This window comes from Physcomitrium patens, chromosome 3, assembly GCF_059467195.1.
Source record: "Physcomitrium patens ecotype Gransden chromosome 3, ASM5946719v1, whole genome shotgun sequence".
NCBI classification, from domain to species: domain Eukaryota; kingdom Viridiplantae; phylum Streptophyta; class Bryopsida; order Funariales; family Funariaceae; genus Physcomitrium; species Physcomitrium patens.
The window spans coordinates 24,390,721-24,406,851 of record NC_143412.1 but is presented as its reverse complement, the minus strand read 5'-3'; positions in this window follow the sequence as shown (position 1 = coordinate 24,406,851).

The following is a 16,131-nucleotide window of genomic DNA, read 5'->3' as shown; positions in this document are numbered from 1 at the left end:
CCTAGTCCAATTAAATTTTTAATGACAAAAAATTATTATAAAAAACTATAAATTTATATTAACTATTTTTTTTTGAAAAAAAACTATTTATTTTAAAATCCTTTCTCAAAGAGATTGTACTAGAGATCTTTTCTTCCATTGACATCCTATTTATCTCAAAAATACCACACTAATTTACTAAACTAATGACTTTAAGCACCATAAGTGCATTTTTTGCACTAAAATACATCAATGAATCAATTTTGTATCTCATACAACATAACAAAAAATAATAAAAGTAGATTAGTATTTTAGTAATAACAAATAAAAATAAATAAGCAAGATAGTAGTGATAGATGAAAAACATTCAGCACCAAAATAGTGACTAGAAAAAATCAATAACAAAAAAATAATAAAGAAAAAGAAATTAACCACAAACTAATAAATAAATAAAAGATAGATAATCTAGTAAAAAATAAAAAAAATAAATCAGCAGTATAATGGTGACAAAGTGAAGGAAATAAGTATTATATTAAGAAGCAAGGAAAGAAGATCAGCAATACATAAACAAACAAGCAAAAGAAATCACCATCAAAACATCAAACCAAAAAAAGAAATTAACAATACAACATTAATAAAGCAAAAGTAATCAACAATACAACAACGACAAAACAAAAGACATTAGTAGCAAAACAAGGAATAAGCAAAGAAGATAAATAGAATTTTAGCAAAAAAAAATAAAAATAAATTAGTAGACTAATATTAAGGACATGAATTAGAACAAAATTCTGAAAATAACAATATAGTTTTATATTACCAAAAGATAGAAAATAGACAATCAAAAGATAGATATAGAATTAAAACTAAAATAACTATCATCAAATATAAAAGGCGTTGACAAGGATGAAGAAGGCCTCATTCTTATCATTATATATACTATCTACTAAAGAACAACATAATAATGTTCTATAGGCCATATAGCATGTTGTTGTATTATGTAGAATTTAACTTAAAAACTCATTGAGCATCTAAATCTAAAAGGATATGATTTTATCTTAAAATTAGATTTAAAATCCAAAAATAAATGCATAAAGTATTTAAAAATATCTTAAAAATCTTGAATAATTTAAAGTATCTTATCATAATATATTTAATTTCAAATAAACCTTAAATAATTGTAAACAAAATCCTAATCAAAGCTTAAAGAAATTACAAGAAATTTTTAAAATATATTTAAATAATTTTAAAAAAATTACAAAAAATCCTAAAGAAATATTTATAAATTATAATTAAATTACAAGAAATCCAAAATATATTATAAATAAATATTTTTAAAATATTAATATAAATTTGATCAAAATTAAATGGAATTCTAATAGAATTCATAAAAAATTTAAAAATCATAACCAAATCTCAAGTACATCTTAAGAAATTCTAATCAAAACCTCAATAAATGCCATAATAACTTTTAAACTTCAAAAATTATTACATTTACTATTAATCTTTATTCAAAATTTCTATACAATTTAAGTTTTTTCTTAAAAATAAAAAAAATAATAATTTGAAGAGGATCAAATTTATCAATTATAAGAAAATACTCATAATTTGCTCAAATATCAATTATTGTTATCAAGGATAAGAACATGATAAAAAAAAATAAAAAAGTGAGACTTTTCTCAAAGAAAAATGACAAAATAGAAATAACTTGATATGTATATTAAGAAAGAAACTGGAATGGCTATTGCCAAAAGCCAAGAAAACTAGAGACCCTTAAAACTAGACTAGAAGCAAGAAAGTAATTGACAAGAGTGAAGAAGGCTTCACTCTTGTCTCTATATATACTATCTAACTAGGGGCTACATGGCGACGTTCTATAGGACCTTCAATATATGTTGACTTTGTAGGACACATGTCTTGACTTACAAGGCAAGTTTTTCTATGTGTGGGCCACATAGTTAGCTTGGTCTTCAAGCCAACAACATGTGTGGCACATGATCAACTTGTTGACCATGTTTCTAATCCAAAAAGTCAATTAAAGACACCTATAAAGTCAAAGCAGTGTCTATGAAGCTTCTAGGAAGCTTTTATAGCAAATACTATAGAATTAACTTATTTTTATCTACTTTTACTTACTTCTATATATTTATACATGTAATTACTGGCTTACATGTATATGTCCGTGTTATTACCCCTCCCTTCTAAGGACGAGTTCCACGAGGAGCGGTCATCATATGTTGAGAAAATCTATGATGTGACGAATTATATTTTCCACATACTCTGATCTTTGTTCTCTTCAAAGATGATTGATAGGGCCTCTCGACCATCAATACTGTCCCATACTAGGGCAAGAAGACCACCAAGTTATTTGATTGTTGTTGAGGCCTTCATAACTTCTTTCAAATAAAACATTTGGAACACCGTCATGAATTGTTCCTACCTCTAGCAAAATCACCAAACATCGGGAGTCCCTTCTCAAGTCGTGATATCAAATGCATTATATCTCACCATCTATTTGAGGAAGAATATGTCGTTCTTGAAGATCTTTATCTCAATTACATCATCTTGAAGGTTGTAACAATCACAATGTCTTGTCTAGCAAGTCAACAAATGAAGGCTCTTAAGTCGAATCCGCTAGTTGTTGGTTCTCCATCTCTTGAGCATCACAACTACAAAGAAGCTACAAACAAGGATTGAAAGTAGAATGTTATCTTGTTTAGATCTTGTTTCTTTTATAAGAAAGGTTTTCATCTTAATGGATGTTGTCGATGAAAAGCTTCCATCACTTTTGTTGTATTTACAAGATTCTTTGCTGGCTCCCATGTGCATTCACTAATATCATATCCGTACCAATAGACAAGATTTTCTAATTTATTTCGACGAAGCCTTGAATCTAAGTCTTCTTCTACTTCAAATTCTTTATTATTGTCCACTTCTATAGGAAGAGGTGGAGCTTGTCTTCTTTTTGGTATGTCCATTGTCTTGTATGATTCAAGAAGAGACACGTGGAATACTGGATGGATTTTCATTGACTTTGGAAGGTGTAAATGATATGCAACTAGATTGATTTGTGTAGAAATAAAAAATGCTCCAAGCCTTCGATAGTCCAACTTGTCACTAGGACGAGTGGTCTTGATATTGCAATGAAGTAATCATATCTTATCACCTATGTGAAATGGTGGTTGTTTCTTTTGATAGACATCCGCATTGATCTTTTGTTGTTCTTGAACTTCTTTTAACTGCACCTTTATTGTTACATGTAGCTTTGACAAATGAATTGCAAAATCTTTTGCAAGAAGATTATCAACTTTTAAAAAGTCAAAAGTATCAAGTCATGGATGATAACTATAATTGGTAAAGAAAGGTGTTTGTTTTGTAGAAGAATGTATTGTGTTATTGTAAGCAAATTCTACCAATGGTAAAAGAGTTGTCCAATCATCTTGTTGGTAGTTAATGGTACATCTTAAATACTGCTCCAAAATTTGATTAACATGCTTTGTTTGTCCATCAGTTGTAGGATGGAATGTTGAAGATAGTTTTATATCCACTTTTTGAATCTTGAAAAGAGTCCGTCAAAATCTTGATACAAATTGAGTTCCTCTATCTGATATGATATCCTTGGATAATCCATGATAGCAATAGATATTGTCAAAAAAGAGCTTAGCTATTTCTTCACCTGTGATAGATTTTGTACATGGTACAAAATGTGCCATCTTAGTAAAACGATCTACTATCACAAATATAGAGTCATAAGAACCTGAGATTGGAAGATCCGTGATGAAATCCATAGAAACAGAAAACCATGGTTGTTCTGGAATGGATAATGGCTGAAGAAGTTTGTAAGGTCAATGATGAGGAGTTTTTGATATTGAGCAAACAACACAAGATTGTACAAAATCTTTGAGTGCTTTTCACATTTGAAGCTACTAAAAGTCCATGGATATTAGTTCCAAAGTTTTATTGTATCCAAAAAGTCATGACGAGCTTGAAGAACATGTAATCGAGCTTTACCTTCTAGAACATATAGGCATCCCTCAAAATATAGTAGATTCTTCTTGAATTCAAACTTGGAAGTATCATGAGATTTTGAAGGATTTTCCTTAATATCACAAATAAGAGGATCAGAAGACATACTTGACTGAACTTGCTTAATGAAAGTTGAATCAACAGTTAGTGTTGATTTCATTCCTTGAAGATGAAGATCCTTTGGCTTCAAGAGAATTATCCATTGTTGATTGAAAGCAGCATCTCCTTCCTTTGGTGCAAGGTAAGATCATCTACAAAGTGCATCTGATAAACCTTATTATTTTTCTAGTCGATAAGTGATCTTGAATTCAAATGTTGATAAAGACATACTCCAACGGGCTTGGCGATGATTCAAACACGTGCTGACATAAAATATTCAAGGTTCTTGTGATCCATGTACACTGTGACTAGGTTAAAAGCACCTTCTAGATAATGGTGCCATTCTTGAAAAAAATTCATGATTGTAAGAAGTTCTTTGTCATAGATCTCGTAGTTGATCTCGGGTATTGAAAATTTTTTGGAATAAAAAGCTATAGGATGAAGTTTATCATCTGTTCTCATTTGTGACAATACAACATTCAAAGCAAAGTCTGATATGTCTGTTTCCATAAAAAATGGTTTAGAAAAATTGACGCGATACAAGATTGGTGTAAAAACAAAGGTTGTCTTCAAAGCTTGAAATGCTACTTCTACTTTTCGATTCCATTGAAGTTTGTCTTTACAAGTCAAACGTGTAAGTGGAGCTACAACTTGAGAGAAATCTTTGATAAAGATCCGATAGTAGTTGGCAAATTCCATAAAGCATTGGACATCTTTTACCATTTTTAGGATCTTCCAATCCATAATAGTTTGAACTTTCTTAGGTTCCATCATAAGTCCATCACTTGAAATGATATATCCTAAGAAGTCAACTTGAATAGTGTGAAATATACACTTTTCTATCTTGGCATAGAGTCCCGCATCTCTTAATTTTTGTAATACATGACGAACATGAAGTTCATGTTCTTCTATGTTCTTAGAATAGATTAAGATGTCATCTGGGTAATAGACAAAAAAATCATCTAAACATTCCCGAAAGACATCATTCATTACATGTTGGAATGCTACTGGTGTATTTGTAAGTCCAAAAGGTATGACATTATATTCGAAATATCCATACCTTGTTCGAAACATAGTCTTCTATTCATCTCCTTCTTTGATGCGTACCAGATTGTATGGTCTTCGTAGATCTATTTTTGAATTGATCTTAGCTTGATTCAACTCATCAAGGAGTCTAGATATCAAAGGTAGTAGGTACCTATTTTTGATAGTGATTTTGTTGAGACCTCGATAAACAACATATATCCGTAATGATTCATCTTTTTTCTTCACAAATAAAATTGGAGCTCCTGCTGGAGTTTTGGAATGGCGTATGATGTTCTTGGCCAAATTTTCTTCAATATACTCCTTGAGTTCAGCCAACTCATTTTGAGATAAATTATAGATTGGTCCAAATAGTGGTTGTGCTCCTTCTTGAAGGTCAATTGAGTAGTCATAAGAATGATGTTCTGGAAGAGTATTCACATTCTTTTTCTCAAATACATCTTAAAAATCTTCATATTGGCTTGGAATGCCACTTAAAGTCTTTCCACCAATAAAAATATGTGTGGCATAAATGATACAAGGTGATCCTTCTTTTGTAGCATGTAAGAAAGCTCTTGCACCTACAAATATAAGTTTAATTATATTAGACTTATGACTTTCTACTTGATTAATTATGCTTTTAGTTATACTTTCAGAAAAGTCAAGACTACGAGAAGTCTAATCTATTTTAGGATTATATTTTTTTAGCCATGATAAATCTAAAATGACTAGAATAGAAGGAGATCTAATGATATTAAATATTACAAAGCTACTATAACCATTAGTTGTTATTTCATAGATAGTCGTCCATTGTCTTTAGGAAGGATTTTATGAGTAACATCTCTTAAAGACAATGGATGACTATCTATGACTTCTACATGAACATGTTTAGTTTTCTTTACTAAAAATATGCTATATCTTTTAGCAAATTCTTCATCTAAGAAACATGTTGAGGCTCTTGAATCTAGCAAGGTAGAGGCTTTGTGATGTTTAGATCTTAAAATAATAATTATCATAAAACATGGAGAGGGTTCTGAAGAGAGGATAAGACCTTCACTAGGCGTTGTACAAGGTTCCAGCTGCACAATCCCTATTATAGCTAGATAAATTTATTTTTCAACATGCTATCTTCTTTGATCGCCGTACTCTTCATTTTATGATTGAGTTGCTTCTTTGGACAATACTGAGCACTGTGCTTAGGTTCTCCACAATATAAGCACAATCCTTCTTGACAACGATAGGTCTTTTCTTGCTTAGTAAGAGGTTTGAAACGTACTGCATCAATTTGCATATCTTCTACTTTCAAATATATGTGCTGAAGAAATGTTGGTATTGCCATTGAATTATAATAACATTGAGGTGTACTTATATGATTCTCAGATCAAAATTCAAAAAGATGATTGTCGTACTTCACAGTAAAGTCAATTGCTTGACTCAATGTTTGAGGATCAAGTAAGTTGAGTATTAATTTTTTTACCTCATATTGTAATCCGTAGAAAAATTGGCTAATAAGTGCAGCATCATCTCATTTGATATTAGTTACAAGTTGTCAAATTTATAAAACATACAACGTTACTGATTGATTGCCTTGTTGCAAAGTATGGATCTTATTGGTTGTAACACGAATTGCATCAAGTTCTCCACATATGGATCAAAATTTTGCCAAAAAAGCCTCTAGATTATTCAATATTGGATCTTATCATTCAAAAAAAGATGAAAACCATGATAATGCTGAACTTGAAAGAAGCGTACCAATGAATCTAACTTGCGATCTTGAAATTGGATAGTTTTGGAGTTGAAGTTCAATCACAAGTTGTACTTGATTGATAAATCCTCTAAACTTTGATCTGGTACCATCAAACTTCTTTGGTAGGACAATTCTTGGTTCTCTAACATTGGAAGGACGTTCTACCATAGGAGAAGGGACATGATTTGGTATAGATATTGAAGCAGCTCCAATCATTTCTATATCTTCTTTTCCTGCCAATCTTCTTACTTCTTGTGGTAGTAAATTGAGTTGATGCATCGTAAGCATTAATTCTCTCTATTGCTCTTGCATTTATGCCATTACACTATTTATTTCAGCAAGTTCTGCGATGATAATACTTAGAAAAGAGAAGATGTCTAATATCACTCAAGACAAATAGAAGAGAGGACTTAAGAACAAAGAAAATACTAAAGACAATATTAGTTTAGAAGAGGGTAATCCGTAATTTCTAATATGCTTATATCTTATCAAGAAAAAGGGGTAATCCTCTCTTAATCAAGATTAGACAAAGCTCTGATATTGTAAGTGCACTCTTGTCAATCTATGAAAGAGAAGAACATGATAAAAACAAATAAATAAGTGAGACTTCTTTCAAAGAAAAATGACAAAATAGAAATAACTTGATAGATATATTAAGAAAGAAACTGGAATGACTATTGCCAAAAGCCAAGAAAACTAGAGACCCTTGAAATAAAACTAGAAGCAAGAAAGTAATTGACAAGAGTGAAGAAGGCTTCACTCTTGTCTCTATATACACTATCTAACTAGGGACTACATGGCGACGTTCTATAGGACCTTCAATATGAGTTGACTTTGTAGGACACATATCTTGACTTACAAGGCAAGTTTTTCTATGTGTGGGCCACATAATTAGCTTGGTCTTCAAGCCAACAACATGTGTGGCACATGGCTAACTTATTGACCATGTTTCTAATCTAGAAAGTCAATTAAAGATACCTATAAAGTCAAAGCAGTGTCTATGAAGCTTTTAGGAAGCTTTTATAGCAAATACTATAGAATTAACTTATTTTTATCTACTTTTACTTACTTCTATATATTTATATATGTAATTACTGGCTTACATACATATGTTTGTGATAATTGTTCATCTCCAACCTCAAAGTAAAACTTCCACCTTTAATATCTCTATCTTAAACCATTGACTTTGTGTCAAATATTTAAAAAAATATAAAAACTTTATTCCAATGTTAGTACACTAAGAAATTATTTCAATTCAACCAAAAAATTGCTCAAATTCTAAGAAATTATTATCAACCTTCAAAACCTCATTATTAAGACCCTAATTCACTTGAACTTAAATTAATTTTGATTTCAATGTCTAATAGAGCTTAAATTTATAAAACAAATTTAATAAAATTATTTTCACAAATCCACCAAATAATATTTAAAGATCTCTTTTAAAACTTATACAAATCATCAAAATACCATCCATTTTTTATTCTACAAAAAATAGAGTTATCCTTAATAAGCTTATGTTTGTAAAGCTTTAATAAAAGAAATATGCATTTAAATCCCTCAAAACTAATGCTTATGAAAATTCAATCAATTTTTTCTTCAAAACCTATTCTTTAATTTTTTTTTGTTTTTTTTTGTTTTTTTTTGTTTTTTTTTTTTATTATTATTATAGATGCATGGTTTAATGGCCTATAATTTGGTTTCAATCCTAGTTCATAATCAAACTTCTTTGTATATCAATCTAAGATTTATTTAGATAATTTTTACTAAAATTTATTCTTTTTTCTACTTAAAGATATCTATAATATTAGTTTTATTGATCTACCTTATTTTGTCTTATTTATGGGCTTAAAATGTACATAAAAGTTATTTTTATCAAAAAAATATTAGCAATAAATATTTATATTATTTCTTTAATTGTAATTTATATATCTAAAGTAATTTTCTATAATATTTTAAAATAAGCTCTTTTGTAATATAATACTTTTTTCTTTGTTTTATCCAATAGTCATATTATAATATGACAATGTTTCCAACTTATGGATCACATATCTAATTTTTAGTATAAGTTTTTGACATGTGCGCCACACAGCCAACTTATAATAAAAGTGGTTAACTGTATAATATGTGGTGAATTTGTTACCCATGTTGTCAATCTACTAATCACTTTTAAATACATGTAAAGTCTACAAAACTTTTAAGAAGCTCTTCAATAAAATATCAACATTTCAGCTTCTATTTAATTTTATATAATTCTACTTTCCTAAGTAAATATACTAGTAAATATGGTGATGTATTACAAAAAATAGAAAACAACATAAAAAGATCAATAGCATAAAATAAACAAAGTATAAAAAATAAAAAACATAGTGGTGAATAAATAAAAGAGATGAACAATTTAATCGCATCAAAGTAAAAGAGATATGCAACAAAATAAAAAAAGAAGCAAAAGATACTAATATCACATTTTTAATGAAATAAAAGAGATTAACAATATAGCAACAAATAAGAGAAAGAAATCAATAACATATTTATAAATAAGGAAAAGTTATGAATTGTACAACAACTACAAAGCTAAGAAGTTTAGTGTGGATTAACAATATTTTCTTGCAACCTATAAGTTAGATTGGATTGAAACTTCTTAAACATTTAGAAGGCTTGCAAAGACACTAGTGGTAGAAATTTACAACAATCGGACTGTTAGATTGAGAATTACAGCTTGCTGAAGCTCATTGTCTAGAGTTAGGATTAAAATAAAATAAAATAAAAATAAAAATAAAAATAAAATAACAAAATAAAATAAAATAAAATAAAAAATAAAAACTAACAAATAACAAAAGACTTTGTGCTTATAATATCTTGAAATTAAAAATAGTATTTCTAAGTACTTTATATTAGAATTAAGTTTTTATATTGAAATCCGAAATAGTTTGTATTTAGATGTTTGAAACCCACTAGCCTACCTGGATACTTGCAAACATTTTTTTATTTTCCCCAACCAGATGTCCGGTGCATTCTCAAAGAAGATAGCACGTAATACGACATAAGTATTGAACTCGACGTGAAAACTTGAAGTGGAAGGTATTGGATTTCACTTATTTTTATTTTAATTTGTGGAGAATGAAAATAAAAATTTTGAAGGATCTTTGGGACGAGCTTCAAATAAAGCTTCTTCTAAAGGACAAGGTATGTACATGGATCCATCCATTGCTAATATGTTTCAAGCCTTATCATAATCTATGCAGCAACAACAAAGCAGTGATCGCAAAGAAGCTTTAGCAACCAAAGCTTTGCAAGCAATAGTCAATAAAATTGACGAGTTTGATGGAAGGAATATTTCAAAGTATTTAAGATGTTATGTTCAGGAAATAGAATCAAATCGGATTTCTGAGAAGAAGATAGTTGAATTATTTGGATTAGCCACAATACTAGAGATAAGAGAGCATATTACCTCAATTATGGAGCATTATGGAAATTCATGGGAGATTTTTTTACATGCATTAAAAGACGAATATTTATTAGAAGATACTAATTGCATTACTAAGAAACTATTTCTAGAATGGATTGAATAGCCTAATAAGAATTTGTAAGCAACAGAGCTACTAAGGAAATTTGAAAGGCAATATTTTTAATTATCGAAGGTAGAAAAATTGACATTAGAGCCAAACAAGGTTGAATTATTTCTTCAAGCTGCTCATAGAGAATTATAAGGGAAATTGGAGTTGCTTCTTGAAGACAAAGAGGAAGATGAAGGATTGACAACAAAGTAGAAAAATGTTGAAAATACGGTGGGTTTGCTTGTAAAAAGAGAAAGGAGGAAGGATGGGAGTAATATTCCAAAAGTAGTACAAGCACCTAAAATTCCAGTGTATACAACACGATCGACAATGCCTACTGTTCAACCTTTGATATCTTTATCAAAGAAAGGAGACATGGAGATTGAAGAAATTATATGTGGAATGTGAGATCTTCAAATCAAATTGACAAGACTCAAAGAAAATACTTCTACAAATAATTTGAAGAATGTTTCAAAATAAGGGTATGTACAAAGATGTATCTAGTGTGATAACATTTCACATAATAGAAAGGATTGTAATGAATTTAATAATATGGTGCAACAAGGAGTTATTTACTAGAAAGATAGAAAGATAGCATTAAAGGATACAGAGGATCTCCTTCAAACTAATTTTGGCAAAAGAGGTATGAGAGTATTGGTTCAAGATTACTTAACAGAACATGGAGTAGCATCATGAAATACTACAAGTTATGGCGTTAGAGTAGATAATGACTTTGGTGGAAGTATGAAAACTAGTGAATTTGGGGCTTCTGCCATTTCTACAATGCAAAAAGGAAAAATGTCCTGGGAAGCGTTATTGAGGACTGCAGCTACAATACAAGGTGCAACAGATTGGGAAGATCCTGTTGAGTCTCTTTCAATTCATGCATATATTGCTAAGAGCCAATATGAAGCTTTGATGGAAGAAAAGAGACGAGGAAATTTTGATGATACAAGAAAAGAAAATTCTTCTAAGAGGCAGACTCGAGGAAACGAGGCTCGTGAGGTGGTTTTACAAGAATTGCCTATAAATGATACTTCAACATCATTGAAAGAAAAAACAAAGGAACCAAAAGATAAAAGTAAATCAATTACTTATAAGCTACTTTTTAATATTGAAGCAACAACAAATTTAAAAGGGGTGCGGGAAGAACGTATATTAAATGCTAAGGTGGAATTCACATTGAAAGAGATTTTGGGAATTGTAAAGAAGGAGTTTCATGATGTTATCACTGACAGCATTAAGAGAAAGAGGTAATTAATGGGTAAAGCTGGAATGAATCATGCTATTGATACAGGATTATATAAAGATGAAGAAGAGGTTGATAATAGTTATAAGCAATCAACAAATAAAAAGAATGGATATAATCAACGAGTACATTTCAAAGATTATAGTGATAAGGAAATGGAAGTTTCAAGCCATTATACTCAAAAATATTGGACAAGGGCAACTACTGAAGTATTGGTGAAAGTAGGGGATATAAAAGAATCAATAGTTGCTTTAGTTGACCATGGTTCTGAAATAAATCTTATATCTAAAGATCTTTATAAGAAGTAAAAATGGCCAATTGATATGGAACATGGATGGGTAATACAAGTAGCTAATAATACACGAGGCAAATTATATAGAGCTTGTTTAGATGTCAAAATTTGGATTGGAGATATTGTGATAGAACAACATTTCTTTGTTCAAGATACAACGTCTTATCTATTGATTTTAGGACAACCTTATATTATGACAACACGAATGGAAACAAAAGTACTTGACAATGGTTCTACTTATGCAAGGGTACGTAGTAAAGATGGAAAGAAAGCTATATAATTTCTGACAGTATTTCCTAATCATGAATGGAATCAAGATAGGTTGAAGAAGAAACCATTGCCAAAGGTTGTTGAAAGATTTAAGGATTTTAGGGAAGTACCACTATAAAGCAGGATTATGGAGGTACAAAAGAGGAGGTACTCTCGCGAGATGAAGGTGCCTTTAATGCAAGTTTTATTGGTATTTTTGAGAATGGAAATATTATTTATAAGAAAGTTGATGATTTTAAAAGAAAAGAAAGGAAAAGATTATATAATATTGAAAAGGAATTACGCAAGTTAGAGACATTAGAAGATGATGAGAAGATTTTAGGTGTTTATGAAGAAAATAGATAAGAGGATTTTTTAGAATTAATTACATCTATTGGATTAGAAGATAATGATAAGATTGTGGAAATTCATTTGAGGGAGGTTTATTCTATACTTGAATCTTTTCAAGCACCAGAAGTTATTGTAGAGAAAAAATATAAAATAGTAGATAAAAAGGTAAAACCTATTGCCGGACCTTTATCAAAAGATTCTAAGGAACAGATAGAAGAAGCATCAAAAGAAGAGAGTTTAAGAGTTCCAAAGAAGATTGGACATCAATTTATAAAGGAGACTTTTGAAGAATTAAAGATTGGATGTGATGGTTCCTTATTTCCAACAGAAATTGAATATTTTAAAAAAATACTTACGAAATGAGGTAAATCATTTGCCTTTGGGTCTCGTGAGATAGGATGTGTAGATCCTAATGTTGTTGTTCCTATAGTTATCTTTATAATACCTCATGTGTCTTGAATCTTAAGGCCAATTCTCGTGTCAATGCCACATTTATCTAAATTGGTGGAATTATTGAAAGAAAAGATACGAATAAAAATTTTGGAGCCTTCTTTTGCTCCATATTCTAGTCGTTGGCTTACGGTGTCGTGTTGTAACACGAGTATACAGTGAAAATAAAAAGAAAGGGGAATTTTATTAATATTCAGTTACCTCGAATATTGGGAGCATCGACCAACTCCAGTACAAATACTGAGTGGTCAGGTTCAGTCACTCCGTTACAATCAGCCGGGGCATACTGAAATGCTCCATTCGATTCCAATAACGGGAGTCAGCAGGAAGAGAAGGACCAATTCACACGACGGGTTCGAGGAGCCAATTGGATCCAATTTCGATAATCCAATCCGGGTCCTCTTATCCAATATGAGACCTGAATTGGCCGGTCAACCCAATGCAGTCTAATTACGGGAACATCCAGGTTACTACGGGCATCTTTTCCAATATAGGACCTGAATTGGTCGGGCGACTCAATGTGGTCCCGATTACGGGGTTCGATTCTGTTTCAGGCTGTCCTGTTCTCTGTGCCGTTTCAGGGAACGTTGTTTTCGGTAAATGGATTTCTTAAAGGTAAAAACGGAGGAGAAAGCTTGACGGCGAGAGCCAATTTCGGATCCAAGCTTGAGGTGGGAGCCAATTCCGGATCTAAGACGGAAGATTGAAGAAATTCAGAGGATAAAGTTAGGGGGGGATATTGTTTTGAGGGGGGGAATCGGGGGGAGCGAGTTTTCAAGCTTTTGCAAGGTTACTAGTTCGGTTTTTATTGGAGGTTTTTGAAAGATCAGGAGAATTAGAGAGAGAAGCTTCATGCTTCGGGTCGGGGAAGGAAAGACATAGAATTTGGATTTTTCTTCTTCGTAGAGTTTTGGGAAGACTGAGGCAATCGCTGCTGAAGTCAGTGTTGTAATGGTGAATCGGGATTTTTAAATGAAGTGGGTTTGAATACTCTTGACTGTTTTGTAAAATCGAGTTACGTCTGTGATTGAAGGATTAAAGGGGTGTCTATAGGATTGAGTATGCGGAGTGAATGAAATTTATTGGGTTAATCTAACAGGACAGTCAGTGGATACAAGATCGTAAGTACAAAGGGGTATTGAAGATTAACAGTTTGGGTTGTTCGGGGTTCTCTGTAACGTCTAGAGACCTACCGGCTGGGGCAAAAAAAGGACTTCGACAAGCAGTTGAAGGGCATCAGTAAAGATTTACGGTGTATTCTTGCAGTCGTTTATATTCCAGCAGTAAAAACTGATAGACTGCTTGACTATCGGCGGATCTCCATACTACCTTCTACAGCCAGACGCCCGGTGCGTTCTCGAGTAGGAAAGCACATAATACGACATAAGTGGTGAACCCGACGTGAAAGCTTGAGGTAGAAGGTATTGGATTTCGGTTGATTTTATCTTTATTTTTATGGAAAACGAAAATAAAAATTTTGAAGGATTTTTGGGAGAAGTTTCTGGTGGGGAGTCTTCTAAAGGACAAGGTATGCACATGGATCCGTCTATTGCTAGTTTGTTTCAAGCCTTCTCATTGTCAATGCAGCAACAGCAAAGCAATGATCGAAAGGAAGCTTTGGCAACCAAAGCATTGCAAGCAGTGGTCAATAAAATTGATCAATTTGATGGGAGGAATATTTCAAGGTATTTAAGTTGTTATGTTCGTGAAATGGAATTAAATCGGGTTTTTGAGAAGAAAATGGTTGCACTATTTGGACTTGCCACGATACCGGAGATAAGGGACCACATTACATCGATTACGGATCGTTGTGGGAATTCATGGGAGGATTTTTCACATGCATTGAAAGACGAATATTTCTTGGAAGATGCTGATCGCGTTACTAAGAAGCTGTTTCTGGGATGGATTGAACGGCCCAATAAGAATTTGCAAGCAACAGAGCTACTAAGGGAATTTGAGAGGCAGTACTCTCAATTATCGAAGGTAGAAAAATTGACATTGGAGCCGAACAAAGTTGATCTATTTCTTCAAGCTGCTGATGGAGAATTGCAAGAGAAATTAGAACCCCTTCTTGAAGACAAAGTAGAAGATGAAGGATTGACAACGAAGTAGAAGAACGTTGAAGATGCGGTGGGGTTGCTTACAAAAAAAGAAAGGAGGAAGGATAGGAGCAATATTCCGAAAACAGTACAAGCACCCAAAGCTCCAGTACGTACAACACCACCGACAATGCCTACAGTTCAACCTTCGACATCCTTGTCAAAGAAAGCAGATATGGGTATGGAAGAAATTATACGAGGAATGCGAGATCTTCAAATCAAATTGACAAGACTTGAAGAGAATACTTCTATAAATAATTCGAAGAATGTTTCAAAACAAGGATATGTACAAAGATGCATTTGGTGTGATGATGCTTCACACACTAGAAAAGGTTGCAATGAATTTAATAATATGATACGGTAGGGAATTATTTGCTGGAAAGATGGGAAGATAGCATTGAAAGATAGGGAGGATCTTCTTCAAACCAATTTTGGCAAGGGAGGAATGAGAGCATTGGTTCAAGATTACTTAAAAGAGCATGAAACAGTAGTACGAGAAAGTGCAAGTTATGGTGCTAGAGTAGATGATGAAATTGGTGGAAGTACGGAAACTAGTGAGTTTTGGGCTTCTACCGTTTCTACAATGCAAGAAGGGAAATTACCTCGAGAAGCGTTATTGAGAACTACAGCTACAATACGAGGAAGAACAGGTTGGGAGGATCCTGTTGAGTCTCTTTCAGTTCATGCATATATTGCTAAGAGCCAACATGAAGCTTTGATGGAAGAAAAAAGACGAGGAAATTTTGATGATACTAGAGAAGGAAATTCTTTTAAGAGGCAAACTCGAGGAGACAAGGCTCGGGAGGCAGCTTCACAAGAATTGCCTGTAAAAGATATCTCAGCATCATTGGGAGAAAAAACAACGGAGACAAAAGATAAGGGCAAATCAATTGCTTATAAGCTACTTTCTGACATTGAAGCGGCAACAAATTTGAAAGGGGTGTTGGAAGAACGTATATTAAATGCTAAGGTGGAATTCACATTGAAAGAAGTCTCGGGAATTGCAAAGAAGGAGT